At 37.4% G+C, this 17,287-nt stretch overlaps 1 pseudogene; it reads right to left on the bottom strand.

The window, feature by feature from the left end:
• Positions 1 to 49: 49 nt before the first annotated feature.
• On the bottom strand, positions 50 to 16,565 carry LOC149556567 (protein EXORDIUM-like 2; annotated as a pseudogene).
• Between the last annotated feature and the right edge of the window lie 722 nt (positions 16,566 to 17,287).

The raw sequence follows: 17,287 nt of genomic DNA, 5'->3' as shown, positions 1-17,287 counted from the left end.
TTTGTTTTTCCATAAAATAAAAATTGGTTTTATGTACTGGGAACATGCGTTATTTTTAATAGGAATTGTATATCGAACCAAGCCAAGTGCCCCTGCACAAAATATTTTCAAGACATTTTGCTATATAGGCTGCTTGCAATTTCAGCAGCAAATCTACAAAAGTAAAATTATGTTCTAAATGCTCTATTATCTGTTCTGCATGTTCACAAGAGGAACATAATTCTCTCTTGAATTTCAATCAAGGCATTGACTTCGCTTACTACAGAGAATTTAGCAGTTGAAGAAGCCGCCGGAGTCGTGGAGAGGACTGAACTGCAGCAGTATGAAATTCATTAGAGTGAAGTTAGAGGAGTGTTGTTCTAACTCCTCCATTTGGAGGTCTATCGCGATTACATCTTTCCATCTGTCTACAAATTGGAGAGCTCAGGAGATTGAAGTATGTGAACTTATTTGGCTGTTTGGTTTTTGGCCAAATTCTAAGAAAGCTAAAATAACCTCCAATGGAGCAGCAGCATCCCTGTATTGAATGGTTTTGTGACAGCTCTAGCCAAAACAGTGGCAGTGCTGTTGACCATTCCATCAATTCTCACATCTCCATTTGGAGCAATCAAGGGAGGAGTTTGAGGTCCATAAAGGAGCTGATGGAAAGGCCAAGCACATTGAGTAACAGAATTCCCAACCCAACCGTAGGGAACAAGTTTCTGTCCATGAACAGAGGACGGTAGAACATTGGCATGGTGACCGTAAGAATTCATACAGAAACCCTGAACAAGAACATCCTCAGCAATAAGCCCCAAATACGCAGAGGCAGAGCTCCAGATTTAACATGGCGGCCTGATTCAAGCCAGAGGCAGCCATTTGGTACTTTTCAGTAGTCTTTCACCATGAATTAACGGATGACATTTTAGCCTTTCCGTGCAAATGTGCTTTCAAAGACAGTAAATAATCCGCCACAGGGGTAAATTTCCCTTCGCAGACAACATGAATATCAATGGGGGCCATGGGAAGTAGAGGAGACTCTTCTTCAACCAGAGCCTCAAGCTTTCTCCGTTGTCCAAAACAACATACAATGAACAAGCAGGCGGCTTCTTGATTATCCTTGTGCATTTTTTACAGTATGAAACTGTCGCCATTATTACCGTCCTTGGGGCATCTCTGCACTGTTCAAATTGACGATTAACCGAGTCATCCTAATGCCTTACATGTCCAGCAACACCTGTCCATCTTGCCCATCTCTTAACTGTCCACATGAAACCTGCATGCAAAATTATTATTAAAATTCAATGAATTTGTTGTATATATTTATTTTAAATAAAATAAAGTTTAATTTTTTTCTTTTAATGGAGTGCAGTTTTAATTAAATTATTTTAAAACTATTATTAAAAAAATTGTCTTTGTGAGCTAGATGAATATTTACACATTATAATTTAATAATGTTCAATAAAGTATCACATTTTCCCTAAAATTTGATCTTACTGGTTTTCAAAGTTCAAAATACTCTTCCACCACAAAATGTTTAAATGAGGTGATATAAATGAGGTAAAATCAGCCATCTCTTCCATTACTACAGCCCCAGGTATATCAGCTGTATAGAAAAACATGGACACATATTCAATGCATAGCATGCATGCCCTGTGTAGAAAACAATTTTCAAAGCATGCTAGCATGACCAAGGAACAATAGTCATTAATAATAATTAATTCAACAATTTTATTTTTAAGCTAATTAACTTTGATTTGGGGTGAAGTGGCGAGTTCACAAATTGTATTAATTAAGTTTGATCACTTCTAATTATCATTAAGCTTTATTCATGGAGTAACAAGGGTTTTGGTAAAAAGTTAATTATTTAATTTTATAAATGATAAATAGAATTTAATTTCTCTTATTTTAATTTATGATTCATAAAGAATTAAAAATATTCTAAAATTAGGATTATACAATAAGTAATAAATTTACTTCTAAGTACATTATCCAATTTAATTTAATTTACCATCATAATATTATACTTATCAATATTATTCATTTATATATTTATTATAATATTTATAAATTATTTTTTTAACATAATTTTGCAATATTCTTATTCCATCAAAACTATCATTAGGTAGGAATTATGACACTTTGTGTCTCTTGTTTTAGTCTCCTCTTAGCGTTTCATCTTAATCCTTATATTAAAGGTTCATCATTATAAATAGTCTTTGCATAATAAAATCTTAATTTTAGTATTAAATTAACTTTTTTTTCCTTTTTTAATAGGGAGTTAGTTTTAAGGAAATCTCTTTGGATGTAATAAGAACTAGATCATCAAAGTTCTAGATTTGTTAAAAAAAATCTCATGTTTTTGAGTCCTAAAATAAATAAATATCAATGTTGCATTCCAAAGGAACCAAAGAGAATTTAGTCTCGATAAGATAAACTAACAAGGTTAGATTGGTTTGAAAGTTTTGAACCAGGCGATTGAGGGCAATTGAAGTTTGGCAATTGGAGCGACTAGGGCACAACAGTAAAGTTTAAGATATTTTTTTGTAGAAATTTGAGATTGCTTCGATCCTGGTTTAGAATTTGTTTGTTGGGCTCTTATGGCCACGAGTGGGGTCTCCAGGAGTCTCATTCTTGTTGGAGCCTCTGGTTGTGATGGATCTTCTCCTTGGGTGAGTTCATAGGAGAAGGAGCCATTTTATGTTAGTGAGCGCTCAAAGATAAATAAAGATAATTGTTGCCTTCCGTGTAGTCAACATCAACCTATGCTGGTTATCCCTTCGGAAGCAATAATGGAAGATGTGGACTATTTGGCCACACATGCATTGATATGCAAGTTTCTTGGTATCCGAATTTCCTTGTCGGCTTTGGAAGTCTAGATTCACCGTTCATGGCAGGTGGAAGGTGATATGGATATTGTGCTAGCTAGTAATAGCTACTTTTTGGTGAATTTCTATTGCATGTCAGATCGGAACCAGGTCTTTGAGGGAGGCCCATATTTTTATGACCGTGTAGGTCTTTTTGTCAAACCCTAGCATACGGGGTTCAATTTTGCCGAGGATCTTCCTTCGAGGGTTCTTGTATGGGTCCACCTGCTGCGGCTTCCTTTGGAGTTCTGGCGCGAGGATATCCTACAACAAATTGCTCCTAAAATTTGGTTTCTAGGCCAATGTCAGTGTGTTGGTGCTTTGGGGGGCTCTAGTGGTCTTGCCATTTGCTGGGATCCTAGGAAAGTTACGCCACTTTACTAGGTCTCTTGCCTCTCAGCTCTCTCAATGGTTGCATCCTCTCTAGAAGCTGGAGAGATGATTCTTCTTACTAATGTGTATGCTCCTATTGATCTCCTTGGCAAGCTCAAGCTCTGGGAACATATTAGGCATGTTAGAAGTTGTCATCCTTTCTTGTCTTGGATTGTGGCTGGAGATTTCAACTCTGTTCTCAGTCTAGAGGAGAAGAGGGGTGGGTTGGATCGCTTGGGTCCTTCTTCTGAGCTTCTTTGACAAAATATTGATCTTTTACATCTCTCTAATGCCAAACCTCTTAATGGGCTCTTTACTTGGAACAATCAAAGGGTTGGAAATGATGTCATCTCGAAATGCTTGGACAGGTTCCTAGTTTCTTGCTTTTGGAATTGTGGCTCTCTTTCTCTCTCTTTTGAAATTCTTGACTGGAGAGGTTTTGACCACTGGCCTATCAAGCTCACAACTAGTTATGTTGTTGTCCCCAAGAAGCCTCCCTTTAAGTTCCAGTTGATGTGGCTTTGAGACTCTTCTCTCCATGATTTAATGGCTCACTGGTGGAGACAGGGAGACCCTGCCTATGACACTATTATGTTCTCCTTCTCTAAAAAACTTCAGTATGTTAAAAGGAAGTTGAAGCATTGGAACAGGAATTGTTTTGGTAATCTTCACATTATGAAGAAGAGGGCTCAAGATCGTCTTGAAGTTATTACCAGGCAGATTTGGGATTTGGGTTTTTTTGAAGCTCTTGGCATAGTAGAATCCCAAGCTTCCAGTGATTTAGCTGAGTGGGATCTTAGAGAAGAAATTTATTGGAAACATAAGGCTTAGGTTGACTGGCTTCAAGAAGGGGACCGCATTTTTCCATAAATCTATGCAGGGTTGACGTAACAAGAGTTACATTTCTTCTCTTGTTACTTCTAATGGGATGCGTCTGACCTCCTCTCAAGCTATATCCAAGGAAGCTATTCAATTTTACTCTACTCTCTTCTCAAATGATTTACCTCTAGCGGAGAATACAATCTTGTCATGTATTCCTTCTATTGTGACTAGGGAGATGAATGACTCTCTTATGAGGCCAATTTGTATGCCTGACTTGGAGGGGGTGGTTTTCAACTTGTGTAAAGGAAAAGCTCTAGGACCTGATAGCTTCCTTGTTGAATTCTTTTAGGAATTTTGGGATATTATCAATCATGACCTTTTGGATGTGGTTCAGGAGTCCTATTCCAACAAAGAAATGCTCCAGGCCTTGAATGCTACTTTCTTAGTCCTTATTCTGAAGAAGGAAGAGGCTAATCAGTTGGACTTCTTTAGGCCCATTATTCTTTGTAATGTGGTCTATAAAATCATTACTAAGTTCCTGGTAGAGAGGCTTAAAGTTTGGCTTCCCATGGTTCTCTTTGAGGAACAAGGGGGTTTTGTGGTGGGAAAACAAATTTTGGATGGGTTGGTTATTGCTTCTGAAGCTATTCACTCTATGTGTACTTCTAGGGAACACACCATGTTCATTAAGCTTGATATGGCTAAGGCTTATGATAGAGTCAATTGGGGTTTCTTGCAAAAAGTTCTTCTAGCTTTTGGCTTCAGTTAGGAATGGGTTAGATGGGTTTTGAGTTGTGTTACTACTCCTTCCTTCTCGGTCCTTATTAATGGTGAACTATCGGAGCTTTTTGGGGCATCTAGAGGTCTTCGTCAGGGAGATCCCCTCTCTCCTTATTTGTTTATCATTATGGCTGAGGGACTTGGTATACTTATCAAGTTTCATGTTTCCCAAAATATGATTCAAGGATGGCAATGGGGAAATGGTTTGCCCACTCTTTCCCACCTCCAATTTGTTGATGATATGACCCTTGTTGAGAGAACTCAGATTCGGGAAGCTGAAGCCTTTCGACTCACCTTGAATACTTATTTGGCTACCTCTGGGCAGAAAATTAATGAGCACAAGTCCTCTATTTTTTTCTTCAACACTCCTGAGCCTATCCAACGAAGGATTGCTAATATCTTGAGATTTCAGATTGAGTCTCTCCCTCTGATTTAATTGGGGGTCCCTATTGTGGTGGGAAGATACCCTAGGCTTTTCTGGCAGAGCTTGCTTGAAAAACTTTGGCAAAAAGTTAATCATTGGACTCATAGGTGGCTCTCTATTGCTAGTAGGGTGACACTCTTACAATCTGTGATTTAGGCCATTCCCATAAACATAAGCATAATTTAGGCTACCCCAGTGTATTTTTTTAAGGAATTTGATGCTCTCTCTCACCAATTTCTTTGGAGTGGCAATTTGCAAAATACCAAATGGAGCCTCATCAATTGGGATACCATTTGTAGGCTAAAGAAGGAAGGAGGCCTCAACCTTCATTTTGCTCTCTTGTGTAGTCAAGCTCTTGCTGCCAAGCTCTATTGGTGCTGGTGTTCTAGTTAGTCTTCGCTTTGGGCCTGTATCCTGTCACACAAGTATTTACCTAGTGTTGAACCTTCAGATATTTCTAGGTTTTCTCTTGAGGGAATAGGCTCTATGGTGTGGAATACCCTCAAGATTGGTGCTCACCTAGTGAAGAGAAGTCTATTTTGGATATGTAACAGAGGCACTGAGGCTCTATTTTGAAGTGATTCTTGGAATGGGCATCCTCCTCTCTTATGCTCTCATCCACACTTGTATTTTATTTCTGATTTTTTCCTTTCTACTGGATGGAATAAGGTGGCTCATTATAAGGAGGCTTATAACCTGACCCTTGCTGTGGGTTACAGATGGAAGAATTCTTCTGATTGGCAGCCGGGTGGCTCTCTGAGGGATCGGTTGGAACTATCTCAGATATTGGCTTCTAGGGAGTGCAACTCTCTATAGGAACATGATGTTTTGGCTTGGGGAGGTGCTTCTTCAGGAAAGTATTTTGTTTCTTCAAGGTACCTTGCGCCGATGAAGCAACTTTTTGGCGAGGGGGAGGTCTCTTGGTGGAAGAAAGTTTGAAATAGTTTTTCATGGCCCAAGTGTGACCTTTTCCTCTGGATTTTGGTTTACAATCGTTGTCTTACTTGGGAGAATCTTTGCAAGTGAGGTTTCCAGGGGCCTTCTATTTGTGTTTTATGTCGCAATAGTTAAGAGACTGTTTATCACCTTTTTTTCTAATGCCCCTTTGCCAAACGGGTTTGACACTTCTAGTGAAGTGTGTTGGGATGCACATGCTGTCATGTTTCCTCTTTGTTTGAATTTTGGGACCGTTTGGGCCATTCCCCTTCCAAGATTTCTTTTCTTCAGGTTGCTTAGACTATTGGCCCTTCCCTTATTTTATGGCATGTTTGGCTTGAGAAGAATAGGAGGATCTTTCATGATGTGCAGTTTGAGATCAGGCACATGTGGGGGAAAATTGTTAATTCTCTTCATGAAACACTCCTAGCTAAATGTGACATTGGTGGAGGTACGAATCTTAGAGATGCTAGTATTTACTCACGCCTTTCCTTTCCTCTTCAGGGTGGCACTCCCTCAGTCCCCCACAATCGCTTTGGGAATAGAGCTAGGTAGCACTCTCAACACGTTAATCATAAGGGGCATTAGACTCCTCTTGAGGCTGGAGTTCTTAAAATTAACATTGATGGTTCTTCTTAGGGAAAGCTTGGTCTGGCTAGTATTGGGGGAGTTGGGCATGACAATTTTGGTGATATTCAATTTCTATTTTCTATATACAAGGGTTACCATACTAATAACCTCATGGAAGCCTTGGCTATCTTAGTTGCAGTGGACCAATGCTATCAGTGTGGCTAGAGAAGAATTATACGTGAGACTTACTCGCAGGTGGTTGTGAATTTATTGAATAGAAGGAACCTTGGGTATGTGGATTGGCATTTGGCTCTGGTTATTTAGCAAATCACTTAGTTATGCAATTCTATGGATTTTGTGTCTTTTATGCATGTCCCTCATGAGTGGAAAGATGTGGTTGATTGTTTGGCTAAATGGGCCTTTGAGCATGGGCCGGCTTGGAACATTATTGATCATAGGATGCTTACCCTTGATTTATCTCAAATGCTGGTTCAACTTGTGGACCAAGATAAAGCTTTGTAGTTCTCTTTGTTTCTTGTGTTGTTCTTCTCTCTTTGGTATTCAATAAATTTTTTACCCCTCTTTTAGTTTAAAAGGAACCAAAACCTTAAAATCATTTATCCAGATGCCATAAGCAAATTCTAAAATATTACGACAAGTTCTCCCAATCTCACTTTCAAAAATTGAATGACCATATAGTCCATAGGGTGCTTTTGTTCTCTTCAATGAAAAAGTAACAATCTATAATAAATTCTCATGGTCTAGGGCAAAAGTGTAATGCCCTGCTTGAGATCCTTGGAACAAGGATGAAATACAAGCCAAGATATATATATGAGTGCATATGAAAACATCATACATAGATCACTTAAATCACAACAGAAGACTTAACCACCATCCCAACAACCAACGAATATCCAAATGCCACTACTTGAACTGACACACACACAACAAGAAACAAAAAATAGAAATGACAACCACACAAAGAAACTAAGATCTATCAAGGCATGGAAAATTAAGTAAACCCAAAGGTACTAGAATCACCAAAAAATTGATCCTTGAAAACCAGTGGAGATGCTCCCTTTCTTTCATGCGAGGACCACAAACTGATAGATTCTCACATGAAGATGTGCAACATGCCATGCAAGGAAGTACCTTTTGCACGAGTATGTGCAACAAATGGCATGAGAAGGTACTTGGCCAAACAACTAAGACACCCAAAACTGTTGTTTGGTTTTGCGTGAGAAAGTGCCAAAGGCCACGCAAAGAAACCCAACACACCACGCGAGATCCCAAGATAGCAAGCCAGGAACAAAAAGGTAAAAAAACTAAGACAAAGTTCCTCCACAATGAGGAGTACTAGATCCACATCTTGAGGCAAGGACACTCGAACAATAACTAAAAGATGGAAAACCAAAATTTGAATCTAAAAATCTAATCAAGCAGTGAAGGGGAAGTACATAAAGAAACATTGCAGTGTACTGAAACAACATCATAATAAATTGAAACAACATGACAATGAACAATACAACCAAACTAATTACGTAGTTTGTCCCAACCATAATAGCATCATAAGACCATTGTGGTCCCTAACCACCCCCCGTGCATAACATCCCAAGCTACCAATCAGATCATCAGTACTATCATATAAGGACGTCACTACTAAAATGTGCTACAACATAATCATAAGGAAATCTAATATGCTAGAAGTAAAGCATAAGATATTCCTACAAAATAGATAACATCATCTATCATATGCTAATCATCATAATAAGGAAATGCATCAACAACTAACATCATCTAAACATGATACACAAGCATCCCAATGAAAGCATAAATCACAAGAAAGCATACTTTGGAACTTGAAGTACCAAGTAAAAATATTCAACAATGGTCACACTAGGACAAGAGATCGTCTTTGTGCACTAGTCCCTAGCAGTGGTATAGGTAGCTACGCCTCCCAACCATGTGAAACCCGTATGCCCACACCTGCCGTGTTGATGGAGATAATGATCCAACCATAAACACACACAAGAAAATGCCCATGGCTAACACACACGCCAGACAATATGATGATGAAACCAAGACAATGAAAATGCATAAACTACAAGTCCTAGTCAGACACTCAATGGGCTACTAAGTAGGGCCTGACATCATTGAGAGTTGCTTGGCATCCAAAAGCCCAAGCTAGTATTGGTAGCTACTGTTCTCAACAAAAGGCACACAACCCAGACAACAACTCTTCTGAAGGGAAGGCACACAACCCAAACATTTTATTATCTTATAATTATTACCACAGAGTATTTTAATTTAGTTATCACTTATATAAAAATTCTTCTGCCAACCAACGCGAAATAGTCACTAGGTTGTAGGATAGAAGCCCCTCCATATGCTACCCTATCCTACCCATGCTCATCCAATGATGAGTGCTCGAAGGCATGCAAATTCCCAACCCAACCCCAATGATCATAACTTCCAGAAGTACCATGGAAGATCAGGCCCCACAAGTCAATTGACAATTATATGCGTAGGTACTCGTGTGTGGCGCATCACCATCACAAAGATCATAACACAAGGACTAAATGAGAATACAAAGAAGAAAGTCATTCAATCGAAGAAAGACTTAGGAGGATAGATGCGACACACATCCCAATGTAACATAAGAGTGCAATAAAGGTCTGATCAACATCCAAATGGATGATCCAAGTCCATGACCAAACTCATGCCAAGAAAACTCGAGAAAATAGGACAACACACAAAATGAGCTAAAAACCCCAAAAACTGGAAAACTTTGAAATTAAAACCCATTTGGCCTTTGGGTATAAAAACACTCAAAATCCAATAATATTTGAGTTCGAACACTATATGCAAAAATGACCAGCATAATGACACGAAACCCCAAACCCCCATCCCAAAAATAGGGAAAAATGTTCATACCCAACCAACCGAGTAGAACCAACAAACAAAAACAGAGGGGAACACTAGTTCTTAGCCTCCTAACAAATTGCTACCAAAAACAAGAAAATGAAAAGGCCATATTTGACAGCAAAAGAGACAGAAACTAAAAACAACACAATAACATAAATCACTGGCTGAAACTGTCAAATGTCACTGCAAAGAAAGGTCTCCCCGAGCTAGATCCAATGAGATTGAAGTCGCAAAAATTCCACACTCACAGCACTTAGAATAAGTAGAAAACCAATCCTTCAAGAAGAGGATCTCAAGAAAGCTCTCCAATTTTTGAATTTGTGAAATAGAAAAAATGAGGAATTAAATTCCTCTTTCCAAACTTATTTAGTTTTCAAGTGAATAGTTGATTAGGGCAAATAGCTAGTTAGACTAGCTAGACTCTAAATTAACCCAAACAAAAATAGGTTATTCCTCATAACGAGAATTCACCCAAGGCAAATTTTACAAAAATTAAATTGAATAAGATTTAAATCCCAAAAACCCAAAATCACAGAAAATCACTTAACAACTACCGTGACAATGTGAACCTCTAAATGCACAGACACACTTACTGGTCTAACCACATAATGAAAATGAGTTCGAATTTAATAATCACCAAAAGGTTTTAATTTAAACAATTAAAATAAGGATACGTTGACCATACAAGGATGACATTGGTAAAATATGAATAGTTGAATCACTAACTCCATGTGCCACTGCTAGGGATATAATTCCTGCACACTAAAACACATGATCAAGTGCAATTGCATATAATATCATAGCCAAAAAAATAATGCTTTAAATACCTAATTAATCCATTTACATCACTCACATTCACATAAAGCATAAAGAGACAAGAACAAAGTAAATAACCATAGCATAAAATCCATCACATAACATAATCATAAAATATGTCCAAATACTAGATAATCATATATCATCATAGACCTACTGTCATCTCAAAATGACATCAACATGAAAATATGGTAAACTGAACAACATAACAGTATAGCATCTATAATACTAAATCAAAGTATAACATTCGACCCTCAGGTCATCTCAAGGTACAAATAATAAGAGTATCAAGTATCTCTCATATAAAAAATAGACAAGGTACAAACTACAAACACGAGAGGCACTACAAAAAGTTTAGTGAATTTTTACATAGAAAATAAGAATACTTTTCAAAAATGTTGGTTGGATCAAAATGTGACAACTTATTGAAAATATTTGGTAAAAGGTCATTTCTTGTTGGATTATGGTTAAAGTTTAACTCTCAATCCTACTTGAATTAGTATACTTACAAAGTCTACCTATTTACTTTGAGACACACATCACACCTTTGTATGGGTTAGTTCATGCAATAACTCAACCGGTTAGGTTCAAGAAAGAAAACACATCACATGAAACTAGCAACACATAACACAATATTTTTCTCACAGAAAAATTTCTAGGGTAAAAACCATGGTGTGTGAGTTGATCCTCACAAGTTTGCATTCTTTTGAAGCACACACACTTATCTCTATTAAAGGATTACAATGACATTATGAAGTGCCACCCTCTTAGAGGATTTGGTAAGACCTGTTAGGATATTTCCATGTTAGGAGCAGTCTGGTTAAAGGACTTTAGAACACAAGTTAATGTGTCACCCTATTTGGAGATTTATACAAAGAACCTACTAGGATCAACCCTCGTTGGGATTTATTGTTACAAAGGTAAGTAAATAATAGAGAAGTGATCTGATGAATTAGCTACTGGACATAACTTGGTATAGATCTCTAGTTGGCTCTCTTGATCAATCTACAACTATGCTCTTCCTTCTCTTGGCTCTGCAATCTTTAGAATATTATCATTAGTACGCTTGGCTCTTTTGGCTCTTGCACTCATTGTCCTTATGATGTTCTATCTTGGAAGTTTCTCCTAGGCTTTCCTCAAAACACAACCCTTTAAAGGATAACCTCTCTTGTCACCCTTCTCCTCTTTGAGATTCCTCTTAGCTCGACTCTCTCTAGCTTTGTGGCTAATCACTTGGAAATATAACCTTTTCTCTTTCTGTTCCATCTTCTTTTATATTGCCCTTTCAACTTCACTTAGAAGCCTCACATTACAAATTCAAATTTTGAATTCTCGCCCCTACTGCTAGCTTAGCATCTCATTGCAATAGTGCACCATTCCTATCAAGATGTGGCATGTTCATACAGAGGTCATGAGTTGCATGTGCTTCGATGGTTTCCCTTAGGAAGAATTCAAATTCAAATTCTTCCAATTTTTTCTTGATCTCTATTCCCATCACCATTTAAATGTGATGTAGATTTCACTCTTACCCTTTACATGACTGGTTAGTCACAAGTTTCTTTCTTAATGTTCATCATGACATCCAGGTTGGATCTTCTTGCTATTCTGTTCATCCATTTCTATTATTTGTCTGCTTATTGTGCATGCAAAATTCACTTAGCATCCTTTATCTAAGTGGATCACCTTTATCTTCTCCTTACTTGGGATCTCATGTCTTTTCCTACTAAGGCTGTCCTAGAGTTGTAGATTGTCTTGCCTTATCCATTGTGCCTTTCTACCAATCCTATTTCCTTTTTGAGTGTTTCCAAAAATGACAACACCATTGATGACTAAGTCTATCAGTGTTTTTACTGGGAAGTCTTCAACACTTAGGCCAACAATCCCCCCCTTTGACATTGATGGAAACACTTAGTCAATTGGATATACTCATGATCTTCTTTCATTTATTCATTGTCTCCCCTTGAGATAGTGCACTTTCATGCATTGGATCATCTACATCTTTTCTCATGCCATCCTATCTTGTTTCTTCTTTCCTCAACTTCTCCCCCTTAAACAAGAATGCCAAATGCGACTATTTTCTCATTCTTGATTACTCCCCCTATGGAGTAGTCCCTTGTTCTCATCAATCCACCTTTAGATTTCTTCTTTTCTTGAATATGGATTGATGCTCACTTGATTAGGGCTTTAGTTTAGGCAAGATAGGGGTAAGACCCTTAAACTTTCTCGTAGATAAACATATCCTTTTGAAGAGGTTCTATGAAGATATTTTCCACTTGTTCCTTGGTTGTTATATACTCCAACCTAACCTCTTTTTCTTGCACTTGTTCTCTCAGAAAATTATACTTGATGGATATATGCTTAGTCTTTGAGTGCATAACTGGGTTTTTGGATATGTTGATTGCACTAGTGTTGTCGTAGTTGATAGATAGCAATTCTACCATTTTCTCTTAAATTCCTTAAAGCAGTTGTTTGATCCAAAAAACTAGAGTGCAACTCATCGCTACAACATCTTCTGCTTCAATAATTGACTGTGATATGCAGTTCTTCTTTTTGTTGTTCCATGCTACCAATTTTCCTCCAAGAAAGAATGCACCACCAATTGTGCTCTTTTTGTAATCTATATTCCCCACATAGTCAATATTAGTGAAAACACTAAGTTCAAAAGAACCTTTGGGAGGATAACATAGGACATATTCTTTAGTACCCTTTAGATATCTGAAGATCTTCTTTGCAGCTACAATGTGTGATTCCTTTGGGTTGGCAAAAAATATAGCTTCTATTCCAACTGCTTGTGCAATGTATGATCTTCTATGTACCACAAATTGCAGTTTACCAATCATATACCATTAAAGTGTCTCATTCACTTTAGGGTTTTCATCTTCCTTTGTTAATTTGCAATTGATTGGAGTATCTACCAGTTTTGCTTCTTCCATGCCCAATATTTTAAGTACCTCCTTCACATACTTAGTCTATCCAATGAAGATTCCTCCTTTTAACTAGGACACTTGAAGTCCAATAAAGAATTTTATCTCTCCAATCATAGACATCTCAAACTCCTTCATGGATTCTACAAAATCATCACTTAGCTTATCCTCCCCCTCAAATATGATGTCATCCATGAAGATTTCTACAATCAGTAGACCTAGCTCTCTCTTCTTCTTTCATATATGGGTTGTAGTTGTCACTGATTAATATGAACCCAATATTTATTAAGTATGAGTGCAATTTCCCATACCACGCTCTTGGTGCCTTTTAAAGCCCATATAGGGAATTTTCTCAGTCTACATACTTGATTCTTTCCTTGTTCATTTTCAAACCCCTCATGTTATTCTATGTAAACTTATTCCTCTAGAACTCCATTTAAGAATGCTGACTTCATGTCCATCTGGTATACCTTGAAGTTCCTGTGTGTTGCAAATGTTAAGAGTATTGTCGCTCCTTCCATCTTGGCTACTAGTGCAAAATTTTCTCCATAATCTACACCTTCTTCTTATGCATATCCTTTGCAGACAAGTATTGCCTTGTCCTTGACCACTTCTCCTTCTTTGTTCATCTTGTTTCTGAGCACCCATTTTGTTCCAATGATGTTTTTGTCATTGGGTCTAGCTACCAAAGTCCATGTGTCATTTTTAACTATTTGATCTATTTCTTCCTCCATGCTTTTCTCAGTCTTCTTCTTTTAGAGCCTCACTTGTTTCTTTCGATTCTATGTGTGAGAGAGGACACACTACTTCTCTTGCCTTTCTCCTGGTTATTACTCTTGCATCCTTCTCACCAATAATTTGATCAAGTAAGTGATGTCTTTTACATATTTCACCAGCACTGGTTCTCCTCCATGTCCCTCAACTCTCTATTCTTCTTGTTGAGCTTCTTCTACCTAAGCTAGTATAACTTCTTGCATATGATCCTCCTCTATCGATACTCTCTCTATTGTATGGGGGATGTACTCATTGCATGTAGTCTCGTGTTCCTTTCTTATTGTCTTTTTCATTCTTTTCTAAGAATTCGTCTACCTTTATGTTGAAAGATCCCACAATCTTGTTTGTTTGAAGATTTAAACATCGATAAGCATTTTGCTTGGTAGAGTATCCCAAGAAGATATGCTTCTCACTTTGGGTTCAAACTTCCCTTGGTATTCATCCCTCTTTATATAGCATTTTCTTCCAAATACCTTGAAGTAACTAATAGATGGTATGTGATCAAACAACAACTCATAGGGAGTCTTCTTTGTCCCTTTCTTTATTTGTACCCTACTCAAGGTGTACACAGTTGTGCTTACAACTTCTCTCCAGTAGATTTGTGCAATATTGTTTTGGATCATCATTGTTCTTGCACAATCTATGATTCTCTTTCTTCATTCTGTAACCTTATTCTATTATGGCATCCTAGGAGCATACATTTATCTTCTGATTCCATGCTCCTTGTAGTAACTTTCAAATTCTTGCGAGGTGAACTCACCTCCTTGGTTTAATATTAAGAACTCCAATGCTCTACCAGTTTCTATTTCCACTATTTTGTTGTAGACCTTGAACATGTGGAAGGCTTCTAACTTCTCTTTCAAGTAGACAATCCACATCATTTTAGAAAAATCATCAATGAATAACATAAAGTATTTATGTCCATATACACTCTTTGTCCTCATAGGATCACATGAGTTAGTATGAATCAAATCAAGTACATGTTCTAAATTAAGTAACTTGTTAGAGAAACTTGTGCTTGCCAAATTTCCTAGCTGACATAACATTGTCAGGCTTAGTAATGGGGGGTAGACCCCTTGCACAGTTCTTCCTTCCTACTTTGAAAATTCTTTCAAAAAATACATGACACAATCTTCTATGCCAAAACCAACTATTATCATTGCTAACTGACATATACGTATTATCAACAATGTTGAGGTAGAAGAGGTTACCTCTTCTTTGTTCTCCTGTGGCCAGTAGCTAGCCTGTCTTGTCAAATATTTTTCAAGACCCTTTGTTTAGTACAAACCTATAACCTTTGTCCCTTAGTTGAGCCACACTCAACATGTTATATTTCAATTCTTCCACTAAATATATCTTCATAGATAGTGGATTCATTTAGGGTTACAATACCCTTACTTATCACTGTGCATGGCGAGTTGTTGCCAAACTTTCTTGTGTCACTTGACATGTGGTATGAGAAGCCACTATCTATTGTACAGTTCTTGTGGATACTAGTGCTGGTTATCAAGGATCTCTCTAGCCTTTCTTCTATGATGGTGAAAATAGATACTTTATCCTCATCATCTTCCTTGTGACTTGTTGACTCTTTATCAATCACACCTTCAATAATGTAGCATAGTTTATTCTTCTTTTCTTTTGACCACTTCTTGTTGGAGCCTTTCCAATTATTATTTTCTCTCGAATCTTTATTCTCCTTTCTAATAGGTTTGGGACATCTAGCAACATAGTATCATACCTTTTTTCAGTTGAAGCATTTGAAATGAAGCTTACCTTTTTACTTTTCTTTTCCTTTTACCATTCTTTTAAAAAACATAGCCTCTAACTCTTCTTGTTTTACTTCTTCAATGTACACAATTTCTAGTTCCTTCTTGTGTGTGCAAGTACTTGGTTCTTATTTCTTCCGCAATGTAGCAACTAGAGAAACCAAAGCTTTGAATGTGTCTCAACCCTTGGTGGTTGACTTTTGTCAAAGTTTCTCAATTCAAATGTGGTGAACTTTCCTATCAATGCATCGAGCGACACATCCATCTTGTCAATTTTTCTCAACCCATGAATGAATAGCACTCTTATGGCATATTTGGACAATAGAGTTCTCAACATATTCCTCACACCCTCATCTTTCGATATTATTCCACCAAATGCTTTGATGGCTAGCATGATCTCTTTTACTCTCTTCTCATAGGCTTCAATCTCTTCACCTTCCTGCATTCTCATGTCATGAAAATTTCCTCGCAAGATTTCAACTTTAGCTCTCATGACATGCTTGTCTCCTCCATGGATGACCTTTAGTTTCTCCCACATTTTGTAGGCTATTTCCAACATCTCCACATATTTGTATTCATAGTATGACAAGGTGTTTTCTAGGGAATCCATTGTGGCTGTGTGTATCTCCTTTTCTTTCAACTCATCTAGAGTAAGCTAAAAAAGTGGTTCAACATATTTGACCTCTATGTGGGTCCCGTAAGAATCTCCACAAGTCTTTAGACGCAGATGCATCTTTTTGCACCATGAGCTATAGTTGTCCTTACAAAAAATTGGTGCTTATCTTTTAAACATCTTGATATTTTTCCTCAAGTTGTCAAACTATTTTCTCTTGAGGAATAAGGCCCTGATACCAAATGGTCCTAACTACATGTTAGTATACTATGAGGGGGAAGTGAATCGATATAATTACTAAATCTACCTTTCTACTTTGAGATCACACCTATGTATGGGTTAGTGTAGGCAATAACTCAACCAATTAGGTCCAAGAAAGAAAAAATATCACATGAAACTAGAAACACAACATAATATTTATCTCTTGGAAATCTAGCTAGGGTAAAAACCAAAGTGTCCAAGTCAACACTCACAAGTTTGTACTCTTCTAAAGCACGTATAGTTAAGAGCTTATCCCTGTTATAGGATTACAACGACACTATGAGGTGATACCCTAGTGGGGGATTTGCAGAAGACTTGTAAGGATCTTTCCATGTTAAGAGAATCCTAGTTAAATGATTTTAGAACATAAGGTAATGTGTCACTCTGTTAGGGGATTTGTAGAAAGAACCTACTAGGGTCCACCCTTGTTGGGATTTATTGTTACAAAGGTAAGTAAA

The sequence above is a fragment of the Cupressus sempervirens genome, chromosome 5 (assembly GCF_028749045.1).
Source record: "Cupressus sempervirens isolate cs-2001-9-10 chromosome 5, ASM2874904v1, whole genome shotgun sequence".
Classification (NCBI taxonomy): domain Eukaryota; kingdom Viridiplantae; phylum Streptophyta; class Pinopsida; order Cupressales; family Cupressaceae; genus Cupressus; species Cupressus sempervirens.
The sequence above is the reverse complement of the archived record's forward strand: the minus strand, read 5'-3'. Positions and strand labels throughout refer to the sequence as shown.